At 42.4% G+C, this 26,008-nt stretch overlaps 1 pseudogene; it reads right to left on the bottom strand.

The window, feature by feature from the left end:
* The window catches only part of LOC102968242, a 60,058-nt pseudogene that overhangs the window by 5,878 nt on the left and 28,172 nt on the right, over window positions 1-26,008 (bottom strand).

Genomic DNA, 26,008 nt, shown 5'->3' on the forward strand with positions numbered 1-26,008 from the left:
TTTTTTGTTTTTGTATATAACAAGCTCTTATGTAGTGCTTATTTTGTACCTGGCACCATACTAAGCATTTTACAAAAATTACCTTATTTAATATGCCTAACACTTATATCATCCCCATTTTACGGAAGAGGAACTGAGGCTCACACAGCTAGTAAGTGGTGGAGCTGGATTTCAACCCCATGTAGTCTGGATTAACATTAAATTAAAATAAAAAAGATAATTCTTAGAATTAATTTGGGACCAGCTCTGTTTTTATTCCTTCAAGCGGTAACGGGTTCAGAATCTCTTGCCTAAGGAATTGAACAAAGATCCTCCCATAATTTGGCAGTCTTCTCCTACACCCCAGGGCCATTTAGGACACACCAATTTTGATAATAAGTATATGAACACATAACTAGTGGGCATCTGGGTTGAAAGTCTCTTGGAAAACTTCTTGTATTTCTCTGGGGTGTATGATTTCACCTCCAATCAAAAATTAATAATGAAACAAAATAAAATGAAAAGATTTAAAAAATTGCCTGACTGTTGAACTGCCAAGAGCCCAATTAGTCAGAGCAGACCTTACAATAATACCAAATCAGGGAGGAAGTCCGATAAGAAAACATCACCTCAGATGATTTTTAATTGGCAGAGAGAAAATAACTTGAGAACAATAGCTTAATGCTGCCAATTCCCCTTCACATTTCTCACTAAATCAGTCTTTTCCCCATCCGGAATGCTCTACCCTCCTCTTGACCCACCCATGTACATAATTACCTTGGGGACTTGGCTGAAAAGTTAGCTCCTGCTAAATGCCTTTCCCACCTAGCATCAGTGTGCTGGGCTTTGATGGATTACGTCATTAATCCCTCCCTCACTCAGTGAGCGCCTTCTGGGTCTTAGATCCTCACTTCGCTGCTGAGAACACAGTGGTGACCTGGACGCCACTCCTGGCCTCTCAGAGTTCAGACCTTCCTGTGATGATGGAAATGTTCTATGTTTGCGTCCCCCAATACAGTAGCCACTAGCTCTGTGTGGCCTCCGAGTGCTGGGAAAACGGCAAGTGCCCTTGAAGGATCGAATTTTTAAATGTTATTTAGTTTTGATTAATTTCAATGTCAATAGCCACACGGGACAGCCTAAGTCTAAAGTGAATGGCTGATAATAAAGATAGGATTGCAACAAAGTCTTCACGGGCTGTGATAGAAATCTGGAAGAGGTTGAAGGAGGGAGCCAGAGTGAGGCTGGTCAGCACTTCTGGGCAGAGTCAGGGTTGTTTGGGGAGCGGTAATGCATAGCCTCTGTGTCAGCTGCCTGGGTTCAAGTTCAGGTGTTTTCCACCTGTTATCTCCGTGATTACAGGCAAGTTACTAAAGAAAAGTGCTGTTTTACAAATGAGGAATCTGATGCTGAACTAGGGCAGAGGTGAGTGGAGCTGGAGGGAAGGTAGATTCGAGATCTGGCCAATGTCACCAGTGGTCCCCTCCTCAGCATGCATGACAAGGCTCACGCACCATTAGCATATAGGGCTATTCTGGCCGCGAATCACATTCCAGTTAATGCACCTTGTGGGAGTCATTCCACTTGTTCACTCACTCGCATGCTCGCTCCAGAATGAAACCACTTTATTTATTTTTTTACTTGATTATAAAAAAAATTCTTGCTCCTCATCAAAAAAGTACAGAAATCACAGGAAATTATAAGGAAGAAATCACAAATCCCACCACCCAGAATTTCAGGAATTGGATGGATGTGCAACTATTCCTATATAGAGATATTAAATTTACATAAGTGGGAAAGTACTGTGCACTGTGTTCTGTAGTTGCTATTTTATCATTAATTTGTTGTGAATATTTTAATATGTTAATATAGAACCTCATAAACATGTTAATGACTATGTAATATTCCATGGTACCATTGTACCATGTATGGACATTTCGGTTGTAATTTCTCCCCATTCTAAAACATTCCATGGTGATCATACATCTTTATATCCTTGTATGATTATCTCCACAGCATAAGTTCCAAAATAGGGCTTCTGGTTATCAAAAAATACATTTAAATTTTGATATATAATGGGGACTGAATCTGTAGAGTGCGTTGGGTAGTGTGAACATGTTAACAATATTAAATCTCCTAATCTATGAACACAGGATGTCTTTTCATTTATTTGTGTCTTCTTTAATTTCTTTCATTAATGTTCTATAGGTTTCAGTGTGTAAGAATTTAGCTCTTTAGTCAAATTTATTGTTACATATTTTATTCTTTTTGATGCTAGGATAAATGGGACTGTTTTCTTAATTTTCTATTTGAGTAGTTTGTTGTTAGTGTATAGAAACACAATTTTTGTATGCTGATTTCATGTCCTGCAATTTTATTAAATTGCTTTATTAGTTATAACCTTTTTTTTGTATGTGGAGTCTTTAGGATTTTCTACATATAAGATAATACCATCTACAAAGAGATAATTTTGCTTCTTCCTTCCTGATTTAGATGACTTGTTTATTTATTTTTTCCTGATTGCTCTGGCCAGAATGACCAGCACTGTGTTGAATGGAAGTGACAAGAGTGGGCATCTTTGTTCTGTTTTTGATCTTAAAGGAAAAGCTTTCAGTTTTGCACCGTTGAGTCTGATGTTAGCTGTGGCTTTTCATGCATGAACTTTATCATGTTGAGGTAAATTCTGCCCTCCAGAAAGTGTTTACTTACATGTGTTCCTTTTCATAGTGATGACACACACCAAGGACACAAGACCTGCAGCTACTTACAACTTCTTTTATGTGAGTCAGAAATAAATTTCTGTCTTATTGAACCCCCCATTGTTGCCGGCATCTTTTACCTATAGTCTCAAGGTAACGCCTTACTAATATAGAACCTCAGCCAGCAAATGTGCTTTAGCTCATTATTTCCATCATGATCCTGTCCCTCTGTTTTTCATCTCGCCTACGTATCTCACACAGACCTTAGCTGAATCCAAACATTTAGTTTCTTTGTGCCAAAATTCAAGTGGCCTTGTGTACTTCTGGGGAAAAGAAGTGACACAACAAGGCAGGATGGGAACACTTTGAATTAATAGTAAACAACCACTAATGGTTCTCTACACTGTCTCCTATAATCTTTTTTTTTTTAATGTTTATTTAATTTTGAGAGAGAGAGAGAGAGAGTGAGAACAGGGGAAGGGCAGAGGGAGAGAGAGAGACAGAGCATCTGAAGTGGGCTCTGTGCTGACAGCAGAGAGAAAATATGGGGCTCGAACTCATGAGCTGTGAGATCATGTCAAGTCAGATGCTTAACCAACCGAGCCACCCAGGCACTCCCTGCCCCGCAAATCTTTTGTTTTTTAATTTTATTTTTTTAATTTACATCCAAATTAGTTAGCATATAGTGCAACAATGATTTCAGGAGTAGATTCCTTATTGCCACTTACCCATTTATCCCATCCCCCCTCAGGCAACCCCTCCAGTAACCCTCTGTTTGTTCTCCATATTTAAGAGTCTCTTATGTTTTGTCCCCCACCCTGTTTTTATATTATTTTTGCTTCCCTTGCCTTATGTTCATCTGGTCTGTGTCTTAAAGTCCTCATATGAGTGAAGTCATATGATATTTGTCTTTCTCTGACTAATTTCGCTTAGCATAATATCCTCCAGTTCCATCCACATAGTTGCAAATGGCAAGATTTCATTCTTTTTGATTGCCGAGTAATACTCCATTGTATATATATACCACATCTTCTTTATCCATTCATCCATCGATGGACATTTGGGCTTTTTCCATACTTTGGCTCTTGTTGATAGTGCTGCTATAAACATGGGGGTGCATGTGTCCCTTCGAAACAGCACACCTGTATCCCTTGGATAAATGCCTAGTAGTGCAATTGCTGGGTTATAGGGTAGTTCTATTTTTAACTTTTTGAGGAACTTCCATACTGTTTTCCTGAGTGGTTGCCCCAGTTTGCCTCCCACCAACAGTGCAGAAGTGATCCTCTTTCTTTGCATCCTCACCAACATCTGTTGTTGCCTGAGTTGTTAATGTTAGCCATTCTGACAGGTGTGAGGTGGTATCTCATTGTGGTTTTGATTTGTATTTCCCTGATGATGAGTGATGTTGAGCATTTTTTCATGTGTCAGTTGACCATCTGGATGTCTTCTATGGAGAAGTGTCTATTCATGTCTTTTGCCCATTTCTTCACTGGATTATTTGTTTTTTGGGTGTTGAGTTTGATAAGTTCTTTGTAGATTTTGGATACTAACCCTTTATCTGATATGTCATTTGCAAATATCTTCTCCCATTCTGTCAGTTGCCTTTTACTTTTTCTGATTGTTTCCCTTGCTGTGCAGAAGCTTTTTATTTTGATGAGGTCCCAGTAGTTCATTTTTGCTTTTGTTTCCCTTGCCTCTGGAGACGTGTTGAGTAAGAAGTTGCTGCGGCCAAGATCAAAGAGGTTTTCGCCTGTTTTCTCCTCAAGGATTCTGATGGTTTCCTGTCTTACATTGAGGTCTTTCATCCATTTTGAATTTATTTTTGTGTATGGTGTAAGAAAGTGGTCCAGGTTCATTCTTCTGCATGTCGCTGTCCAGTTTTCCCAGCACCACTTGTGGAAGAGACTGTCTTTATTCCATTGGACATTCTTTCCTGCTTTGTCAAAGATTAGTTGGCCATACGTTTGTGGGTCCATTTCTGGGTTCTCTATTCTGTCCCATTGATCTGAGTGTCTGTTTTTGTGCCAGTACCATACTGTCTTGATATTATAGCTTTGTAGTATAGCTTGAAGTCTGGGATTGTGATGCCTCCTGCTTTGGTTTTCTTTTTCAAGATCGCTTTGGTTATTCAGGGTCTTTTCTGTTTCCTTACAAGTTTTAGGATGATTTGTTCTAGCTCTGTGAAGAATGCTGGTGTTATTTTGATAGGGATTGCATTGAATATGTAGATTGCTTTGGGTAGTATTGACATTTTAACTATATTTGTTCTTCTAATCCATGAGCATGGAATCTTTTTCCATTTTTTTGTGTCTTCACAATTTCTTTCATAAGCTTTCTATAGTTTTCAGTGTATAGATTTTTTACCTCCTTGGTTATATTTATTCCTAGGTATTTTATGGGTTTTGGTGCAATTGTAAATGGGATCGATTCCTTGATTTCTCTTTCTGTTGCTTCATTATTGGTGTATAGGAATGCAACCGATTTCTGTGTGTTGATTTTATATCCTGGAACTTTACTGAATGCATGAATCAATTCTAGAAGTTTTTTGGTGGAATCTTTTGGGTTTCCATATGGAGTATCATGTCATCTGCAAAGAGTGAAAGTTTGACCTCCTCCTGGCTGATTTGGATGCCTTTTATTTCTTTGTGTTTTCTGATGGCTGACGCTAAGACTTCCAATACTATGTTGAATAACAGTGGTGAGAATGGATATCCCTGTCTTGTTCCTGACCCTAGGGGGAAAGCTCTCAGTTTCTCCCCATTGAGGATGATATTAGCGTTGGGTCTTTCGTATATGGCTTTTATGATCTCAAGGTATGCTCCTTCTATCCCTACTTTCTTGAGGGTTTTTGTCAAGAAAGGATGCTGTATTTTGTCAAATGCTCTCTGTGCATCTATTGAGAGGATCATATGGTTCTTGTCCTTTCTTTTATTCATGTGATGAATCATATTAATTGTTTCGTGGATATTGAACCAGCCCTGCATCCCAGGTATAAATCCCACTTGGTCGTGGTGAATAATTTTTTAACTGTGTTGTTGGATCCGGTTGGCTAATATCTTTTTGAGAATTTTTGCATCCATGTTCATCAGGGAAATTGGTCTATAGTTCTGCTTTTTAGTGGGGTCTCTGTCTGGTTTTGGGATCAAGGTAATGCTGGCTTCATAGAAAGAGCTTGGAAGTTTTCCTTCCGTTTCTATTTTTTGGAACAGTTTCAAGAGAATAGGTGTTAGCTCTTCCTTAAATTTTTGGTAGAATTCCCCTGGAAAGCCATCAGGCCCTGGACTCTTGTTTTTTGGGAGATTTTTGATTACTAATTCGATTTCCTTACTGGTTATGGGTCTGTTCAAATTTTGTATTCCTTCCTATGTCAGTTTTGGTAATGGATATGTTTCTAGGAATTTTTCTATTTCTTCCAGATTTCCTGTTTTATTGGCATATAATTGCTTATAATATTCTCTTATTATTGTTTTTATTTCTGTTGTGTTGGTTGTGATCTCTCCTCTTTCATTCCTGATTTTATTTATTTGGGTCCTTTCCTTTTTCTTTTTGATCAAACTGGCTAGTGGTTTACCAATTTCGTTAATTCTTTCAAAGAACCTGCTTCTGGTTTCATTGATCTGTTCTACTGTTTTTTTTGTTTGTTTGTTTGTTTGTTTGTTTGTTTCGATAGTATTAATTTCTGCTCTAATCTTTGTTATTTCCTGTCTTCTGCTAGTTTTGGGTTTTATTTGCTGTTCTTTTTCCAGCTCCTTAAGGCGTAAGTTTAGGTTGTGTATCTGAGATCTTTCTTCCTTCTTTGGGAAGGCCTGGATTGCTATATACTTCCCCTTATTACTGCCTTTGCTGCATCCCAGAGGCTTTGGGTTGTGGTGTTATCATTTTCATTGACTTCCACATACTTTTGAATTTCCTCTTTAACTGCTTGGTTAGCCCATTCATTCCTTAGTAGGATGTTCTTCAGTCTCCAAGTATTTGTTACCTGTCCAAATTTTTTTCTTGTGGTTGATTTCGAGCTTCATAGTGTTGTGATCTGAAAATATGCACGGTATGATCTCGACCTTTTGTGCTTGTTGAGGGCTGATTTGTGTCCCAGTATATGGTCTATTCTGGAGAACGTTCCATGTGCACTGGAGAAGAATGTATATTCTGCTGTTTTAGGGTGAAATGTTCTGAATATATCTGTTAAGTCCATCTGGTCCAGTGTGTCATTCAAAGCCATTGTTTCCTTGTTGATTTTTTTGATTAGATGATCTGTCCATTGCTGCGAGTGGGGTGTTGAAGTCTCCTACTATTATGGTATTATTATCGATGAGTTTCTTTATGTTTGTGAATAATGGATTTATATATTTGGGTGCTGCCACATTTGGTGCATAAATGTTTACAATTGTTAGGTCTTCTTGGTGGATAGACCCCTTGATTATGATATAATGCCCTTCTGCATCTCTTGATACAGTCTTCATTTTGAAGTGTAGATTGTCTGATATAAGTATGGCTTCTGTGGCTTTCTTTTGTTGATGATTAGCATGATAGATGGTTCTTCATCCCCTTATTTTCAATCTGAACGTGTCTTCAGATTTAAAGTGGGTTTCTTGTAAACAGCACCTAGATGGATTTTGTTTTCTTATCCATTCTGTTACCCTATGTCTTTTGATTGGAGCTTTGAGTCCATTGACATTTAGAGTAAGTACTGAAAGATATGAATTTATTGCCATTATGATGCTTATAGAGTTGAAGTTTCTGGTGGTGTTCTCTAATCTTTGTTGCTTTTGGGATATATATATATATATATATATATATATATATATGTATATACACACATCCTTTTTTTTCTTTTTTTTCTTTTCATATTTTCTCCCCTCAGAGAGCTCCCCCCCTTAAAATTTCTTGCAGGGCTTGTTTAGTGGTCACAAACTCCTTTAATTTGTGTTTGTCTGGGAAACTTTTTATCTCTCCTTCTATTTTGAATGACAGCCTTGTTGGATAAAGAATTCTTGGCTGCATATTTTTTTGATTCAGCACACTGAATAAATCCTGCCACTCCTTTCTGGCCTGCCTTGGTACTGTGGATAGGTCTGCTGCAAACCTGGTCTGTCTTCCCTTGTAGGTTAAGGACTTTTTTTCCTTTGCTGCTTTCATGATTCTCTCTTTGCCTGAGTATTTTGTGAATTTGACTATGATACACCTTGTTGATGGTCGGTTTTTGTTGAATCTAATGGGGGTCCTCTGTGCCTCCTGGATTTTGATGTCTGTGTCTTTCCCCAGGTTTGGAACATTTTTGCTTTGATTTGCTCACATAACCCTTCTACCCCTATTTCTCTCTCTTCCTCTTCTGGAACCCCTATGATTCCGATGTTGTTCCTTTTTAATGAGTCACTGATTTCTCTAATTCTTAAATCGTGCTCTTTTACCCTAATCTCCCTCTTTTTTTCTGCTTCATTATTCTCCATAAGTTTGTCCTCTATATCGCTGATTCTCTGTTCTGCCTCATACATCATTGCCACCGTGGCAGCCATTTGAGATTGCAGCTCAGTTATGGCATTTTTTATTTTGTCCTGACTAGTTTTACTTCTTTTGTCTCCACAGAAAGGGATTCTAATGTATATTCATCTCCAGCTCGTATTCATATTATCGTGATTCTAAATTCTGGTTCAGACATCTTGCTTGTATCTGTGTTAAGTTCCTAGCTGTCATTTCTTCCTGCCCTTTCTTTTGGGATGAATTCCTTCATTTTGTCATTTTGAAGGAAGAAAAGGAATTAATGAGGTAAAAAAAGATTAAAATTTAAAAAATAATGAAATTTAAAAATATTAAAGTTAAAAAATTAAAAACACACACACACAAAATTGAATAAATGATGCTAGATCCTAGGTGTGTTTTGGTCTGGGTGTTGAAAGGGGCTTGATAGATTAGAGAAAAGAGGGGACAGAAAAGAAAAAAAAAGAAATCACTTGAAAGTTTGAAAAAATGAATACACTGCTGTAGACTAAAATGAGATGATGCGGTTAAAATAGAATTTGAAAAAATATACACCAAATTAAAAAATAAGTAGAAAAAAATTAAAGAAAAATATTTTTAATAAACATTGAAAATAAAAATGAATTTTTTCTCTTTCTGTATTCACGAAAAAAAAGAAATGGAAAAGAGAAAAAGAAAAAAAAAGAAAGAAAATTGCATAGATGGACTGGCGAACCAACTGAAGTACGACTGAAATAGCTTCCTCTAAAAGTCAAACTATGAAGCGTTTTATAGTCCATAAACTAAGCGGGTGGAAAGACTTGTGTTCCTGAAGAGCAAGGTTGGCCCAGTTGGGCGGGACTTAGTGTAATGGCTCTGTTCTCCACTAGATGGCACTGCTTAGCTTATTGGGTTGGATTGTTGTGGCGCTCATTGGTGTGTCGAGCCTGCGTGGGAGCGGTGAATATGGCGTCACCCAGCTACTCAGTCTCCAGTATCGGAACTCTGTTCTCCCCGATCAGCAGTCATGCACCTGTCCTTGTCTTCGGCTTCTGTCCACTCCCCGCTTTTACACAGTCTGTGGCCAAGCCCCAGGCAGCACCTCCCTGCCAAGTTTTGTCTCAGATGCGGCTCTGTTTCCTGATCCCTCACTTCTGAGGGACTGTAGCTTTAACCCCTTCTGCCCTTCTGGGAGAGGGTCTCACTGAGTAATGGCCAGGTGCCGGCCGCACCCAGGAACGTTCGCAGGTCCGTGCTGCTGCCAATGCCCAGAAACTGCGGCCGGGTGCCGGCCTGCCCCAGAGAAAGTTCACGCGATTGTGTAGCAGCAGCATTTCAGGGATTATGGCAAATCAGAAAGTGCATCTGGCACCAGGCTTCACCCTTAATGACCTTGTTCCAGCACCAGAGAATGTGGTTGTTCACCTGTGTCCACTGGCACCTTTGCCTTTGGGGGAGCCACACAGCCTGTATCCGATGTCCTCCCAGCAGGGGAACCGCCTCTCCCCATGTGGCCCAAAGACCTCTGGACTCCACACAGCTCCTGGGGATTCACCCTTCCCACCAGAGCACTGCCAGGTAATGAGCTGCAGAGTTTCAGACTCTGTGCTCCCCCTGTTTATAGAGTCTTAATGGAATTTAAACCCTCTCCTTTCTCCTTTCTCCCTTTTTAGGTCAGTCCCTGCAGCTGTTTCCACTTTTCTACCTTCTCTCCAGCTGCTTTTTGAGGGGGGGTGCTTTTCCCATATTCTCCCTACCTCCCCCCCTTCTCTGTCCTGTCTCCACCCACAAAAGTGGCTCCCTGCCCTCTGCGGCTTCTCTCTCCCCAAGTTCAGCTCTCCGCGCCACGTACCTGCTGAATTCTGTGGTTCTGATTGTGCAGATTGTTGTGTTAATCCTTCGATCAGTTTTCTAGGTGTGCAGGATGGTTTAGTGTTGGTCTGGCTGTATTTCATGGACGCGAGACACAAAAAAAACTTCCCTGCTGTTCTGCCATCTTCGCCCCGGAAATCTTGATAACATCAGTTTATTCTTTCATGTTTCCTAGTGCCTGTTGCAAAGCAGAATTTTCCTCACACTTTTGACAAGCCCTCACACACCCATGTCTTGCTATCTCTCAGCAGGTGACATTAGGAGTTCTCTGCCTGTGACAGTGGGGCTACCACAAGGTGAAGCCCTCTCTTCTCTGGTCTGCTCTCTTCTGGTACTGTAGAAAGAAGCAGCTGGAACTCTTACATACTGGTGAGAGAGTAAAAAGTTACCTCCACTTTGGAAGCTTCCATGATGGTTTGTTATAAAATTAAACACACGTTTATCAGAAAACCCACTCAGGAGAAACTAAAGCTTGTGCAAGCATATCCCATAGCTGTTTTATTCATAATTGCTTAAATAAGGAAATAAGCCATAGGTCTGTCCACCAATAGAATAATTAAACAAACTAACATATTTCTACAGTGGAGTAAAAAGTAATCATAAGGAATGAACTGCTAATAGATGCAACAGCATAGGTGAATCTCACAAAACACAAACGAGGACGTGTCTTGCGATTTTGTTCATATGAGTTCTCAAATAGGCAACCTCAATCTATGATGATAGACTTTGGAACACCAGTAGATGCCTCTGGATAGAGGGCTGAGATGAGCTGGGGGAGGGTGGAGGGAGCTTTCTGAGGTGACAGGGGGTGTGGGTCATGTAAGCCTATGCTTGTGTCAAAATTCATCAAACTGTGTGCCTAAGATTTGTGTGTTTCACTGTGTATATGTTTCAATTTAAAACCAGTATATTTCTATGGACACAAAATAGAGATTATAGTATAGTAAACCTGATATACCTATTACTCAGCTTGCAAAATTATTAAAATATGGCAAATTTTATTTCATCTCTACTCTTACCCACCCTCTGGATTACCTTGAAGCAAACATTTCAGTATAAACCTGTAAAGATGAGTCTGAGGTTTTCTGCTGTTACTGTCTGGTTATCTTCTCTATCTGCCTGTTCCTATGACCAACATCATCCCCACCACCACATTCACCTTCACCTGTTGCCTCCTTACTGAGATCTTGCCTTTCCAATTAATTCTTCATACAGTAGCCCAAGGGATCTTCATAAACCCAGTGTGATTATGTTATCCCCTCCTGTGTCCTCCTTAAAATTCTTCAATGAAATCCTAATGCTCTAAAGGTAAATAGCAAAATCTTAAAGAGCTATATTAGTTTCTATCACAACATAAAAAATTACCACTAACTTAGGGACCTAACACCCATTTATTTTTAAGTTTTTAAATGTTTACTTAGAGAGAGAGAGAGAGAGAGAGAGAGAGAGAGAGAGAGAGAGAGGGAGAGAGAATGAGTGGGGGAGGAGCAGAGAGAGAGGGAGACACAGAATCCGAAGCAGGCTCCAGGCTCCGAGCTGTCAGCACAGAGCCCAATGCGGGGATCGAACTCATGGATGGCGAGATCGTGACCTGAGCCGAAGTTGGATGCTCAACTTACTGAGCCACCCAGGAGCCCCCTTAAAACCCATTTGTTATCTCATGGTTTCCACTGGTGAGAAGTCTAAGCGTAGGGTAACTAGGTTCACTGTTCAGGGTTTCACAAAACAAAAATCAACGTGCTGGTTGTGGCTGTGGCTTCACTTTAAGCTCAGGATCTTCTTCCAAACTCATGCAGGTTGTTGACAGAATTCATTTGCTTGAGGTGATAGGACAGAGGCCCCCATTTTCTTTCTGGCTGCTCTCCAAAGATTACTCTCAGCTCCTAGAGGCTGCCCGCAGGACTGAGCCACAGGGAGTCCTCACAACACAGGCAGCTCAAAACATGGCCAGTTGCTTTCTGGAAGGCCTGCTGCAGCTGCTTCTCTCTCTTAAGAGCTCACCTGACTGCATCAGGCCCTTCCAGGATCATCTCCCTTTTGATTACCTCAAAGACAACTGATTAATAATCTTAATTACATCTGAAAAATTTTATTGCTATTTAATGTAATATAATTATAGAGTGCTATTCCATTCTAGTCACAGGTCTTGTCCATTCAGACTCAACAGGAGAGGATTTCAGGGCATTGGAATCTTGTATGCCATCTTAGAATTCTGCCTACCACATAAACCCTTCCCAGACCTGCCCAGACTGGCTTTTGCCTCCTCTCAGGTCTTGTCTTGCTCCACTGTCTTCCTATTTTTCTCTGTTCTGGCCCACTACCCACTGGCTGCTTTCACATTCCTGGAAGTCTCCTGCTCTCTTCTTTCTCAGGACCTTTGCATATGCTTTCTCTCTGACTCTTTCCCCCCTCCGCATACCATCCCCTGTTCATCTAGTTAAAACGTATCCTTTCTTCAGTTCTTATATCTGAATGCACTTCCCTGTAGGGATGACTTGACTCGGTCAGATTTGCCTGAAATATGTTCTTAGTACACTGAGACCCTCTTCACAGAACTCCGCACTTTGTGCTCAATATTTATTCATGTTATCGCTCAATCAACATCTCTCCCTCTCCCCAGTGTACTGTAAGCACCTTGAAGGCAGAGGCTGTATATACTTTTGTTTTATCCCTAGCATCTGTCACTTCACCTGGCACATAGCAAGGCTCAAGAAACGTATGTTGAACTTATGAATCAGTCTCAGTTTACTTGAGCGTCTGTGATACAAAGGGCTGGGTTAGCTCACCAGTCATTCTCCAATATTCTGTGATTCCAAGATCCAGTCCAACCATCTCAACTTACAGTCAGGAAAGTGGCCCTAAAATATGAAATACTTTCCAAACATTTGGTGGAGGAGAGGAGCTGCTGCCCCAGCCTCTTTTCCACTACAGCTCTGGGGAAGATTCTGGCAGCCAATCAGCTGTTCATTGGTTCCTTTTCTTTTCCAAACCCCAGGGTGCCTGACTGAGATTCCCCATTTACAGATTGATTGGCACTTCAGCTGGGATGACTGTCCAAATGTGGACAAAGCCTTCGGATGGTTTTGTTGGCCAACCCACTGTGACCTACTCAGTGAAGAAAGACAGTCCCTCCTCCTTGTTGGCAGCCAGTGGGGTGATGCTGTGGGAAGAAGTCAGGGCGTGCTGGCAGCCTCAGGGGGGCTGCTTTGTCACTGTCTACACTGGGAAAGTGTTGGCCTCCTTGTCGGACAGTTGTTGTTGCTCCTCGGCCTACAGTGGACACCAGGCAGCAGACCACCCGGAAGGAAGCCTGTTTCCTATTTGTCTGTCTCCATGCAGCCTGTCCACCTTAGCTGTGTGAGGAGCGCCAGATGCCTGGAAGGAGGCTAGAGACAGAGAGAAGCATCGCTCCTCCAGATTATTCTCCTTGGCGTTGAATTACTGGTAGAGTTTGGAGAGGAACAAAAAGATCAGGAGGATGCATGGTGTCATGTGACCTGAAGGGGACCCTGGATGTGTCAAAGGAGGCACCAGATTCTCAAGGCACCTTGTTTCTCTCAAGGAGGAAAACAACCTGGTGAGAAATTCAGGAAGCAAGAAATCCAGATGTGTCTGTCTTAAGCCCTGTGGTGTTCCAAGACAGGAAAGCAACCAGGTTTTCTATGCAAAGCAGGGACTGCAAGGCTGACTTCCAATAGCTCTGAATCTTCAAGGCTAGAAACAGGAACAAACTGATATTTTATTTATTTATTTATTTATGTTTGTTTGTTTGTTTGTTTTTAAATGTTTATTTTTGAGAGAGAGAGAGAGAGAGGCAGAGAGAGAGGGAGACACAGAATCCGAAGGAGGCTCCAGGCTGTGAGCTATCAGCACAGAGCCCAATGTGGGGCTCGAACTCATGAACCGTGAGATCATGACCTGAGCTGGAGTCAGATGCTTCACCGACTGAGCCACCCAGGTGACCCAGGAACAAACTGATATTTTAAAGCTGCCACCGATTATTTTCCCTTTAAGGATAGAAGCAGAATTCATCTCTGGAATAAGGGTGGACTTCTATTTTGTGAAAACCACAAAATTTTGGAGTGCATAAAGGTTAAGTCAAAATCCTACTCTGGAGTGGACAAGTTTGAGACAGAGAAGAGGTCAACAATATAGGCAAACTATTCTGCATAGCAGTGTGAAAAGACATAGCAAGTTGCAATCTGGAAAGTTTTACATGTCTGAGGAGAGTTGTGGGCTTGGGTTTCAGGATGTTGGTGACAGTGGGAGGGGGGCTGCTCCTCAAAACCCAGAGGGAGAAGGAGTGCTTCAGTCAGGAGCAGGATGCTGGCAGGAGGGCACTGTTGACGGGCCCAGGAGCAGTGATAGCTAACATCCACTTTAAACTATCCTTCTCTCTCACCCCATATGAATTAGTGAAGTTCCTTTAATTGTCAGTAAAACACCCAGTGCTGTCTAAGCGAAGAAAAACATTCTGGAAACATATGCTGGGAGGCTCATAGGAATGGTGGAGTAAATAGACGATCAAGAATCAGAAAAGAGGAAACAAGCACATCTTTTCTTTTTCTTTTTTTAATTTTATTATTTTTGAGAGGGGGGAGGGGCAGAAAGAGAGAGAGAGAGAGAGAGGGAGACACAGAATCCAAAGCAGGCTCCAGGCTCTGAGCTGTCGGCACAGAGCATGATGCAGGGCTCGAGCCCTCGAGTTGTGAGACCTGAATGGATGTCGGATGCTCAACTGACTGAGCCACCCAGGTGCCCAAGCACATCTTCTGAAATACAGAAGCAGGATTTATGTTCGTTCTCTCTTGGATGGGCTCTTCATGTAACACAGGGCCCTGATTCTCAGGCTGCGTCTCTGTTCATGCTTTAAGTTCCAGGTAGATGGGAGGTGGTTACCCCAGCTTGGTAGGGTATTTCTATTCCTGGCTCAGTGGGCTGTGCTGGGGACAGGGAGGGGCGTAGATCTGGGTGTTGAGGCATTGTCTTAAGCTGACAGCTGCCTCACTGCAGAAATTTTGTCTAGAAGCTATCCTCCTCCACTACTGTGTGAAAACAAGGAAAGAACAAGTGCCTACTGACGAAACTCTCCAAATCATTACAATTATCGCATTTAACTGTTCTTTAAGTTTGTTCTTACAGAATGAAACTGAAGTTTAGAAAAGCATTTCTAAGTTCATTCACTCTCACAGCAATAGTGCAGGTACACACTTGATGTTGTGTGTTAAATATTAAGACACTCATTTTGTCTATTGCTAACTCATTCTAATCAATTTAATAAGGTTTATTTTATATATTTTAGCCCTTCTTTATGCAAAAAAAGTGTATGATTCTGGTGATATTGTACTTTAAACTGACAAAACTACTATTTTTACATTAGTCAGTACTTTTCTAGGAGTAAGTGACAGAATCTAAGAGATGGCTTGAGCCCAAATCAGAGTTTATTGGCTCACATAAGTGGGAAGGAAGTCCAGAGATGGTTGACTTCAGGCACAGCTGGATTCAGGAACTTAGAAAATGTTTTTGGGGCTCTAGGTTTTTCCTTCATTCTTGCTCTGATTTCCGTTGTGTGTTAGTTTCATTTTGGGGACGCGCCCTCTTGAATAATGGAGCAAGATCGCCACTAATACACATATTTCCACCACAGAAGCCCCGGTAGAAAAAAACAGCTTCTTTGTTTCAACATGAGTATATGAACTAAGGGAAGAATCCGGATTGGGTCTTGTTCTTGTCTCTGACCAATCACTGTTGTAGGAGGGCGGGACAGTAGAGTCCTGCCTGCACCACCTGCTGGCTTCTGTGGTAGTAGAAGGTTGGGGGGTGGGTGCCATGAATCATGATAATTCCCAGCCCATCAGAACCATGGGAATGGAGGGGGTGCCATTCCCCGGTAGAAAATAGGGTTCTGGGAGGGCAAAAACCACAGGTTTCCATTTCAGTTACATTCCTAATTCCTGAATTACATGCTCGGGGGCGGGGGGGGGGGGCAATCTTAGAAATCACTTGTCCACCACCTCATTTTTAAAAATCAAGAAATAGACACACACAATAGAAGAGACACTACTTAGTTATTCACTTGGCAATGCTATGCTGTGCAGATATAACTGTAGCCAAGACAATTCTAGTCCCTACCTCCAAGAGACATTTTGTCCGGTAGGAAATATATACAGACAAGGAAAAAGTCTCTTACAATACCGCATGAGAGGTGTTACTCACAAAGTAAGAATGGATTGCATGTTATGGGAACATGTCAGAGAGGCCCCTAACCCAGTTTGAGGGACTGTCTATGAGAAGGAGATATCAATGCCCAAACAATGACCCAAAGTTGGGCATATTAGCTAGATAATGCTAGCTTCTGTAACAAACAAGCCCCCATACTTCAGTGGCATCATGATAGATGTTTGCTTCTCATCCATGTTACTGCCAATGTGATTGGTCTGTGAGTGACCTTCCTCACTGTGATGCAGGGACCAGACTTCCTCTATCTTGCAGTGTTCCACCAGCTTCTAGGACTTGGAGTCCTTTACTTCCAGTTGTAAGAATGAAAGAATAGTGAGGAAAAGATACACCTACTTCCCACTTTGGTGTATAAGTGACATGTGTGTTTACTCTCGTATTCCACAGGTAAGATCTACTCAAAGGGCCCCACCTGTATGCAAGGAGCGTGGAAATATAGTTGCTGACTTGGTAGCCTAGCAAAAATTTTACAGTATGAAGCTGAACATGAAGCTTTGGTGTTCTTAACTCAGTGAGTTAGAGAGAGAAAAGTCTTGGCATCTTAGCTATGCATGGTACATTTTTAAAAGGCCTAGAGGTGAGGAAAATCAGGGTCCAATTGAAGTAGGCCTGCAAGATTTATGCTAGATTTAGCAAAAAAAAATGGAGACTTTCCAGTTAAATTTGAATGTCAGATAAACAACAAATAATATTTTAGGATAAGTATGTCCCAAATATGTCATGGGACATACTTACACTAAAAGTTAGTCATTGTCTTTATGAAATTTACATTTTATCTAGCATCACGTAGTTTATCTGGCAATTCTACATCTGGGGAGAGAGCAGATTTTTCACAATGACTGGAGTATAGCTATTGGGTGGGTGGGAAATAGGGTTTATGAAGCTGGAGAAGAAGGCATAGACCAGGTTTGTGAGAGTCCCTATAAGCCAATGTGACAAATTTATCCTGATGGCAGAGGGGAGGTATCCAAGGGTTTCAAATGGGGAGAGGTTGTGAGACATGTTCAGATCTGCATTTTGAAAAATTATAATGGTGGTGAAGAATGTGGATTACAGTGGGGATTCCAGGAGGGGGTGACTAGAGGCAAGGAGGTGGTGGCCAACACAGGACCAAACTCAGATTTCCTGTCTGCAAGGTTCTTAGAAAGCAGTTTAGAATGGAGGAAATTGCAAAGGCAGGAGGCCTAGGGTCCAATCCTGAACATCTAGATAGTTGCTAGAGCTTTCTTAATTCTTTCTTTTTTTTTTTTAAATGTTTATTTATTTATTTTGAGATTGAGAGAGAGAGAGAGAGAGAGAGAACCCATGGGCTGGGAAGGGGCAGAGACAGAGGGAGAGAGACTCCCAAGCAGGCTCCAAGCTATCAGTGCAGAGCCAGACGTGGGGCTCATTCTCACCAACCGTGAGATCATGACCTGAGCTGAAAATCAAAAGCTGGACGTTTAACCAACTGGGCCACCCAGGTGCTTCAGTTTCTAGAACTTTCTTTTAAAATAAATTTTTTTAATGTTTATTTTTGACAGAGAGAGAGAGAGAGAGAGAGAGAGAGAGAGAGAGAATGAGTGCAGGAGGAGCAGAGAGAGAGGGAGACACAGAATCCGAAACAGGCTCCAGGCTCTTAGCTCTCAGCACAGAGCCCGACGCGGGGCTCAAACTCACAGATAGTGAGATCATGACCTGAGCTGAAGTAGGGCACTTAACCAACTGGGCCACCCAGGTGCTTCAGTTTCTAGCACTTTCTAGGCCTCACTGTCACCATCTCTCAGTTCCTCTGGAGCTCTAGGACTCTGCCTGCTCTGCAGACCAGCCTCCTCCATCTCTGTTTTCCAGTTCCTTCCACTCTCCCAAACACCGAAAGGCTGAGTACCTCACAGTCAAAAGTCAGACCCTGCCTGGCTCTTGCATTTATGTAACTGTCAGAATCTCCACCATGCTTTATTTCCATCAACAGTTTGGTGCTATCAGCTCTAGCTGCCATTGGCAAATCCATCACGTTAAGCCGTAAGAAGTCACACCTGTCAGGCCCAAGCTGTTTATCTCAATAATTCCCCCGCATAAAGCACAAACAGGGGACTATTTATTTTCCTTCCTGACATACATAAGGCTGTTAAAAGTCTGAGCGTGCTGGCAGTTTACATGAAGTTAACCTTAATTGCATACTAGAGCGCCATAAAAGGAAGATCAGGCCTCATTAGCTAGGGACCAATTTTACATTTTTTTCCTCTGACCGAAACTGTTTAAAAGTGTGGGGTACTATCTCCTCCCAGCCAGACATAAATTTCAGTGCTGTCAAAATGCCCTTTGCTAATTCCAACTTTTCTCATGCTTAAAAATGTTCAGTGTGTCAACTTAGGCTACAGAAAAGAAATGTTATATCTTCCTTGGTTTCCCCCCAAATGAATGAAAATCTCTCATATTCACAGCACAGCCTCAGTTACCCAGAGGACATGACCCTGATCAAAATTTTTTTGTGAGTCAGGGTTAATCAGCCCTCCTCGTGGAAAATGTTCTGGGCCTTCCTATTGTTTCTGGGGCACCTATACTGGGACGAGCTCACTGATAATCCATGCATTAGCTCAGTATCCCCAGCCACATCCAAATGTCTACCACCTCAATATCCCTCTCCTGCCTGCTGACAGGGCAGATGTCAAAGCCCCCAAGGTCACTCTGTGCCCTCTCCTCTGTGCCAACTCCCCTTTTCATTGGCCAGTGCCTGCCCAACCACTGGGAAAATTCAGCCTCCTCTCCTACAGCGTTCGCCGCCATTTTGATTGTCAGCTCGACTTCTGATTGCTCTCAGGAGGGAACTGTCGTATCTTTGCAGAGTCCTTATCCCTAGACAAGCTTCCTCTCCAACTCTGTGCCTCACTTTGCAGCTGGGTCCTCAAAGCAGCTTTGTATGTGTCCAGTGTCTAAGTCCCTGTCAGCCAGACTACCAGGCCTGGAGCATGAGGACTGTCTTCCGGTTTCTCCACACACCTTTCCTGTCTTGTTCTCCTTCCCCACTTCCAACAAGCTTCTCCTTCCTTCCATAGGTATGTGCAAGACTAAAGACACTAAACTCTAGACCTTTACAGGGGTGAAGGAAAGCTTCTATCTACATGAATGGAGTATAACCAACAGCTAACACACACGTAGCTTGTGCTGGGCACTGCCCTAGAACAGCTCATGTAACATTCACCAAGAGGTGAACCTGGAGGTAGGCTTTCTTGTTATCTCTGCTTATAGATAAGGAAACCTAAGGTAGAAAGACGTAAGTCACCCAGCTGGGAAGTGGTGGTCCGTGATAAACACCATGCTATACCAAGGCTCAGATAATGTGTGTGTCTCTGGAGTGCTATCTATGCTAATAAATCTCAGCCAGCGGGTCATACCAGAGTTCTGGAGAGAGGTCATATCATCCCCTTGGTACTGAGGAAAGAACTGAAGCACAGCAAAATTAACCTCAAAGTCAGCCAGCCCCCTGCAAGGCATCTGGGACTGAGTCAGGCTTGTCTGCCTTTCAAAGCTGAGCACTTTATGGTGCACCCACTACCTGTGTTCCAGAAGCAGATCCTTTGGGGTTCCTCTTATAGCCGCTGGACTGTGTGTAATTCAGCTGCCTCCTTCACTGAGAAGCTCATGTTGTGCGGTCTGTTAGGGATGGAGGGAGGGACACTAGAGTTGCACCTTAAAGGACTGGCTGGGGGGCCTCACTTTATGACTTATTTGCTGCGCACCCTTGGGCAAGTGCCTCAGCCTTCTGGTTCTCATTTGTCAAATGGACATTTGTTCATTTGCCAGGGACGGAGAAGGAGTGAGAAATTGTATACTGTTAGGAAAGTAGATTCTGGAGTCCAACTTTCTGGACTTAAATCTTGGTTTGGCACTTGTAAGAAGAGCTTACAGGTGACCCCTGTAGGTCACCAGATGTCCTCAAGCCTCAGTTTCTCTCTTTGTGAAAGGAGAGTGATAACAGGGCTGACCTCACAGGTTTAGGGTGAGGAGTGATGAGAAGATAGGGGACGGAGGTTGCGCACAGTGTTTGGCACAGAGTCAGAAAGGGACAGAGGGCAGCCATTACTGCATCCTCGGGAGCCTGCTACGTGTCAGGCTCTGCATCTAGAACACTTGTCAAGACAAACAAGGATGCAATCTTGTCCTGTCAGCCCCTCTACCTCTCAAGAGAGCTGACAAAATGAATGGAGATAATATTTTATGCAGTGTGGAGCTGCATGGGTGTGGGTCAGTGTTTTTGCTGTTATGTAGGGGTGTGGGTCCAATGCAGATGTGGAGCCAAGTGGCATGGAGAATGTGCTAGAAGGAGCACTGGCTGATTGGCCAGTAAGATTGCGTGGCCTGGACAAGTCGCTTCCTTTACCTGCCTCTAAGATGAGGGGTTGTCCAAGAAACACTTCTGGGGTCTCTTTCAGCTGTGACTCTCTCAGATTCTAGGTTGTGCATTCACCTAAATAGGGTCTTTGAGCCCCCAGTTGTTGTTTCGGATAAACCTCTAACACAAATTGTTATTAGTTTTTAAAGGATTTGCCTTTTCTGCTTCATGTAGAGGACTGCAGAGGGGCCCAGGAATCCGAGGTTTCTGACCGGTAGGTTGTGGAAAACTGGAATTTTGCTCTCTGTTTGTTGGACGTGACCTAATCTTGGGAGAGGAGACTCAGCCCTGCCAGAGAATTTTCTTCTTTTCAAAAGATGTGCTCATGAGTCCTTTTTGTTATTCCCAATCATATCTTCCAAGCAATTAATGAGGCTCCAACACCCCGAGGGCTCCAAGTTTTAGAAGCTTGCCCTGGTGCCTGCTGTTCTCCACAGGGGAAGCTGCCAGTGGGCCTCAGAGCCCTACTGAGCACATCTGCTCCAACACACGCATAGCCTCCATCTCTACTTGGGCGCCTTCCGGCCTTCAGGCCCTGGGACCTTAACTGGCTGGTCCACACTAGGTGAGCCTACAAGGGCTGTGGGGCTGGTTCAGAGGGCCTAGATGGGAGGAGCCAGGGGGCAAGGTCCCTGAGGTGCTCCTTTCTCTCCTTTTCCACCTTTCCATTTCTCTGTGTGTCTTTCTCCCTTCTCCGCCCCTTTTTATAGTCAAATTGTTTGCTTTCAAATCCATAAATATGAAACATCTGTGGAGGAACAGTGTACTAGTGCTTTTCTCTCGCCCAAGAGGGTCTGATCTATGAGGTATCTTCTTTCCTGTATATTCTAATTTCTCTTCTTTCTTTCTTTTTCTTTTTCTAAATCTACAAAGTGTAAAGAATACAGGCTCTGGATTCAGAGAACCTTTGTTCTGAGTTCTGAGGGTCGTGTGCTGTGTGGCCCTTGGTGAGTTACTTAACCTCTCTGAACCTCAGTTTTCTCAGCACATTGTGGTGATTGCTTTCTAACCTGCCCTCCTCCAAGCCACTCTTCTAGGGAAGAATGTTGGAGCTTTGTACAACATAAAGTAAATCTTGTCAACAGGATGCCCTGTTCAGCATCCATCTGTGGATTCCCAAAGCATTCAGAGTAAACTCCAACCTCCTGTCTAGGCCTGAAGCCCTGCACGGCCTTACCCTGCACCACCCTGTCCTCACTCACTAGGCTTCACCTGTCACATAATTACTGCTCCAGGGCCCTTGCACGTATGCCATTTCTTCATTCAGGAGAGCTTCTCTGTACTCTTTACCCAGCAGATCTTTCTGATTCCCACGTATGAGTTTAAATGTAGTCTCACCAAATAGACCTTCCCTCCTCAGGCTAACTTGGGGCCTCTGGTTACATTCTTTTAGAAGTTTGTTTACTTATTTATTTATTCATTCATCCATTCATTCAAAAGTGGTGGTGTAAGATGCCTAGCAAAATTCAACTTCTTTTTTTTTTTAATTTTTTTTTTAATGTTTACTCATTTTTGAGAGACAGAGAGAGACAGAGCATGAGCAGGGAAGGGGCAGAGAGATGGAGACACAGAATCTGAAACAGGCTCCAGGCTCTGAGCTGTCAGCACAGAGCCCGACGCGGGGCTCCAACTCACAAACTGCGAGATCCTGACCTGAGCTGAAGTCGGACGCTCAACCGACTGAGCCACCCAGGTGCCCCCAAAATTCACCTTGTTAACCATTTTTAAGTATGCAGTCCTGTGGCATTAGGTACATTCACACTGTGGTGCAGCCCTCCACCACTACCCATCTCCAGAACATTTTCCATCTTCTAAATGGAACAATAACTCACTATTCCCTTCTCCCCCCAGCCCCTGACGACCACCATTATACTTTCTGCCTCTAAGAATTTGATGACTCTATTCTCCTATAAGTTGAGTGATAGACTATTTGCCCTTTAGTGACTGGCTTATTTTTAACTAACATAACGTCTTGAAGTTTCATCCATGTTGTAACATTTATCAGAATCTTCTTCCTTTTTAAGGCTGAATGATGTTCCGTGGTAGGTAGATACTACTCTTCTTTATCCATTCATTCATGGGTGGACTCTCGGGTGACGTCCATCTTTTGGCTATTGTGACTCCTGCTGCTGTGAACATGAATATGTGACTATATCCTTTTATAGCACCTTGTAATTTTCCTTCAAATATTGTGTGTTTATTTATTGATATCCTTAATCCTCTGGCAAACTTTAAACTATGTGAAAGCAGGAACTCTTACTTGTTTTGTTTACTATGACATATCAACCACATTTGGAAAGTTTGGCATGCCGTATTATGCTATACAACTCCAGAGCTAACCTGTTTGTGTGCAAATCCTCCCTCTACCATTTAGTAGCTATGTGACTGTGAGCAAATGACTTAACCTCTCTGTGCCTCAGTTTCAATGGAAATAAAGAAAGTAATTGCCTCCTAGGGTTATTGAAGGGAAAAGGTGTAAAGGGCTTAGAAGAGAGCCTGACCTATGTAGGAAATGTTCAGTCAACGTGCACTGTTATCATCATAGTAGATGTTCAAATATTTATTGAGCCAATGTGTTAAACAAATGAAATCAGACTGGAGCTGAATTTATTTGTTTCCCTCCTCACCTCTCCCTTTCACATGCATCCTCATAATCTTCCTGCTGTTTACACTAGGAGCGGATGCTAATGGCAGGAAATTTTCCTACATCTCTGGATGCTCATTAGTATGCCATTAGCAGGGCCTCTCTCTGAAGCCATGGTTTGCAGCCTCCCTGCAATTAGAATGACCTGGGGGGCTTTAAAAAAATAAATCCTGATGCCTAGGCTGCCCCTGCACCAATTAAATAAATAACTCCAGGGATAAGTCCGAGGCTTCAATATTTTTAAAGCTCCCTGGGAGCTTGTTCCCTGCCTGTTCCCTCGTGCCTACGGCTGTGAGCTTCATGCACTGAAGATGAGACAGACAGACCAAGAAAAGGTTAAAAGGACAGGAGAAAGGTCAGCGCGGGGGAGTTCCACAAAGATGGTCACTTAAGAGGCAGGCATACGAGCATTAATGACTCCAGAGGAAAGAAGACTGAGGGCTTTGAGGTCCCCAGTGATCTGGAAGAGCCTATTTTAGGGGAGAAAACAAGCGTGCAGAGAGTTAAATGGTGGTGGAGACATAGCAGTAGGAGCCCTAAGGTTGTTAGCTGAGCTTGACCTTAAGAGGATGGCCTGGAGAGCTGCAGTGAGTAAGGTCTACTTTCCCTAGAGCTTTCACTACAATGTATTCCTGATCCAAGCCAAGTGCCTTATACCATCTCACTGCCAATCCTGCAAATAGCCTGGTGAGATACATCCATATCCTCCCTTTTGCAGATGAGTAAACTGAGGTTGAATAATTTACCTAAGGTCATACAGTGAGCAAGTAGACGAGCTTAAATTCAAACTTAAGCCTGTTCAACCTCAGGGACTCCACTTGTAATAACCTCACTATGCTATTAATAGACTTGGGTTGCGTTTTGAGGGTTTTTTTGTTTTTTGTTTTTGCAAAAGATTTAGTCATCCTTTATCCCACCTTCCAGGCTGGGTGAGAGTTTGAAATGTATGTAATGTCAAAGGAGTGTCTGGGGAAGGCTGGAACAAATCCCTTTATACCTTAGGAGCATGTGGGTTACCTGGTGTTATTAGAACTTCCATCTCTCTTCTCTTCCCTGGAGAAATGGTCCATATTCTTCCTGACTTGCCTCAGAGAACTTACTTAAGGAAAAAGATCATGGGGCCTGTAGGTATGATTCTGACCTTTTTCTGGGTAACTGAGATGTCATCCGTGTGGTAGGAGCCATCAAAATATCCCTAGGGTTATCTAAGCCCCAATACCTGGTACTTTCCACACCTGGTGGAGATTCAGAAGCTATGGACCTGAACCATCTGGAGCAGGGCCTTCTGGGAAGCTAGTGACTGAATGCAGAGCCCCTAAGTTCTTGTGCCACAATATTGGGCTGCTGCCTGGAGAAAAGGAATCTCTATGCTTGCATTTGACCTTGCCTGAGCTCTGTTTGCCTTGCCAAGAGATTTTTGGGAAGGCCTGGTGGTAATGTGACATTCAGAGTTAAAATTCATCAGCTGGCCTATGGCTGCCAATAATTGGAATGTTAATTGCTAGCTTTTGCTTGGGGTTGATGGAACCTTTAAAATCCAATCACTTATTGTTTAACTAAAAGTTATTGTTAATATTAGTGCTATTCACATGGCAAAAATCAGTTGTTTTGGGTATGGATAAACAAAACAATTGGCTTGAATTGAAGACAAGTGTTACTTTTTTTCTGATTACACAATTTATATATATATTCATTATAAATAAAAATGTTACCAGGATCTATAATTCTCCCCCCTCCAGCTATCTAACATCGGCTAACACTTTGATGTCTTTCAGACATTTTTATACACATATTTACGAGTTTTTAAGAAAATGCAAGCATATCATGACCTTGACTTTATAAATTGCTGTTTTTCTTCCACTTTGCTTATCACATGTCATCCATTGTTTATGCCAAATAAATATTTTTTTGTCTGCTTAAATGATTTAATATTATCCTTGAGAAGGTTTGATTTTTTACAATGTACCATGATTTCACTAATCGCGTATTGTTGGATATTTTTATTATAAATTACTTCACAATCAATACTTGTCTTATTCCATTCAGGCTGCTGTAAGAGAATACCACTGACTGGGTAGCTTATAAACAACAGAAATTTATTTCTTATAAGTCTGGAGCCTGGAAGTCCAAGACCAAGGTGCCAGCTTGGTTGGGTTCTGGTGAGAGCTTCTGCTGGATTGCAGACTGCTAACTCCTTCTCGTGTCCCCTCACCCCCCTCCTGGTGGAAGGGACAGGTGAGCTCTCTCCAGTCTCTTTTATAAGGGCACTAATGCCATCACGAGAGCTCCACCCTTATGACCTAATTACCTCCTAAGTACCCCACCAACAAACACCATTGCATCGGGGATTAGGGTTTCAACATATGAATTTTGGAAGGACACAAACACCTGGTCTATAGCAATGCTCCAGGAGCAATGCTCCAACTTTGCATATATCCAGATATATCCATAGTGTAAATTTTTAGTATAAATCAGAATTATTGGGGTAAAGAATATATACCTTCATAAGGCCTGTTTCCCTCTTGGCTTTCAAAGCTTTTCTTTGTTTGATTTTATTTATTTTAATTTTTTTTAATGTTTATTTTTGAGAGAGAGAGACACACACAGAGTTGAGTGGGGGAGGGGCAGAGAGAAGGAGACAGAATCCAAAGCAGGCTCCAGGCTCCGAGCTGTCAGCACAGACCCCAACACAGGGCTTGAACCCATGAACCGTGAGATAGATCATGACCTGAGCCAAAGTTGGATGCTTAA

Source organism: Panthera tigris, chromosome B4, assembly GCF_018350195.1.
Source record: "Panthera tigris isolate Pti1 chromosome B4, P.tigris_Pti1_mat1.1, whole genome shotgun sequence".
In the NCBI taxonomy this organism is placed as follows: Eukaryota; Metazoa; Chordata; class Mammalia; order Carnivora; family Felidae; genus Panthera; species Panthera tigris.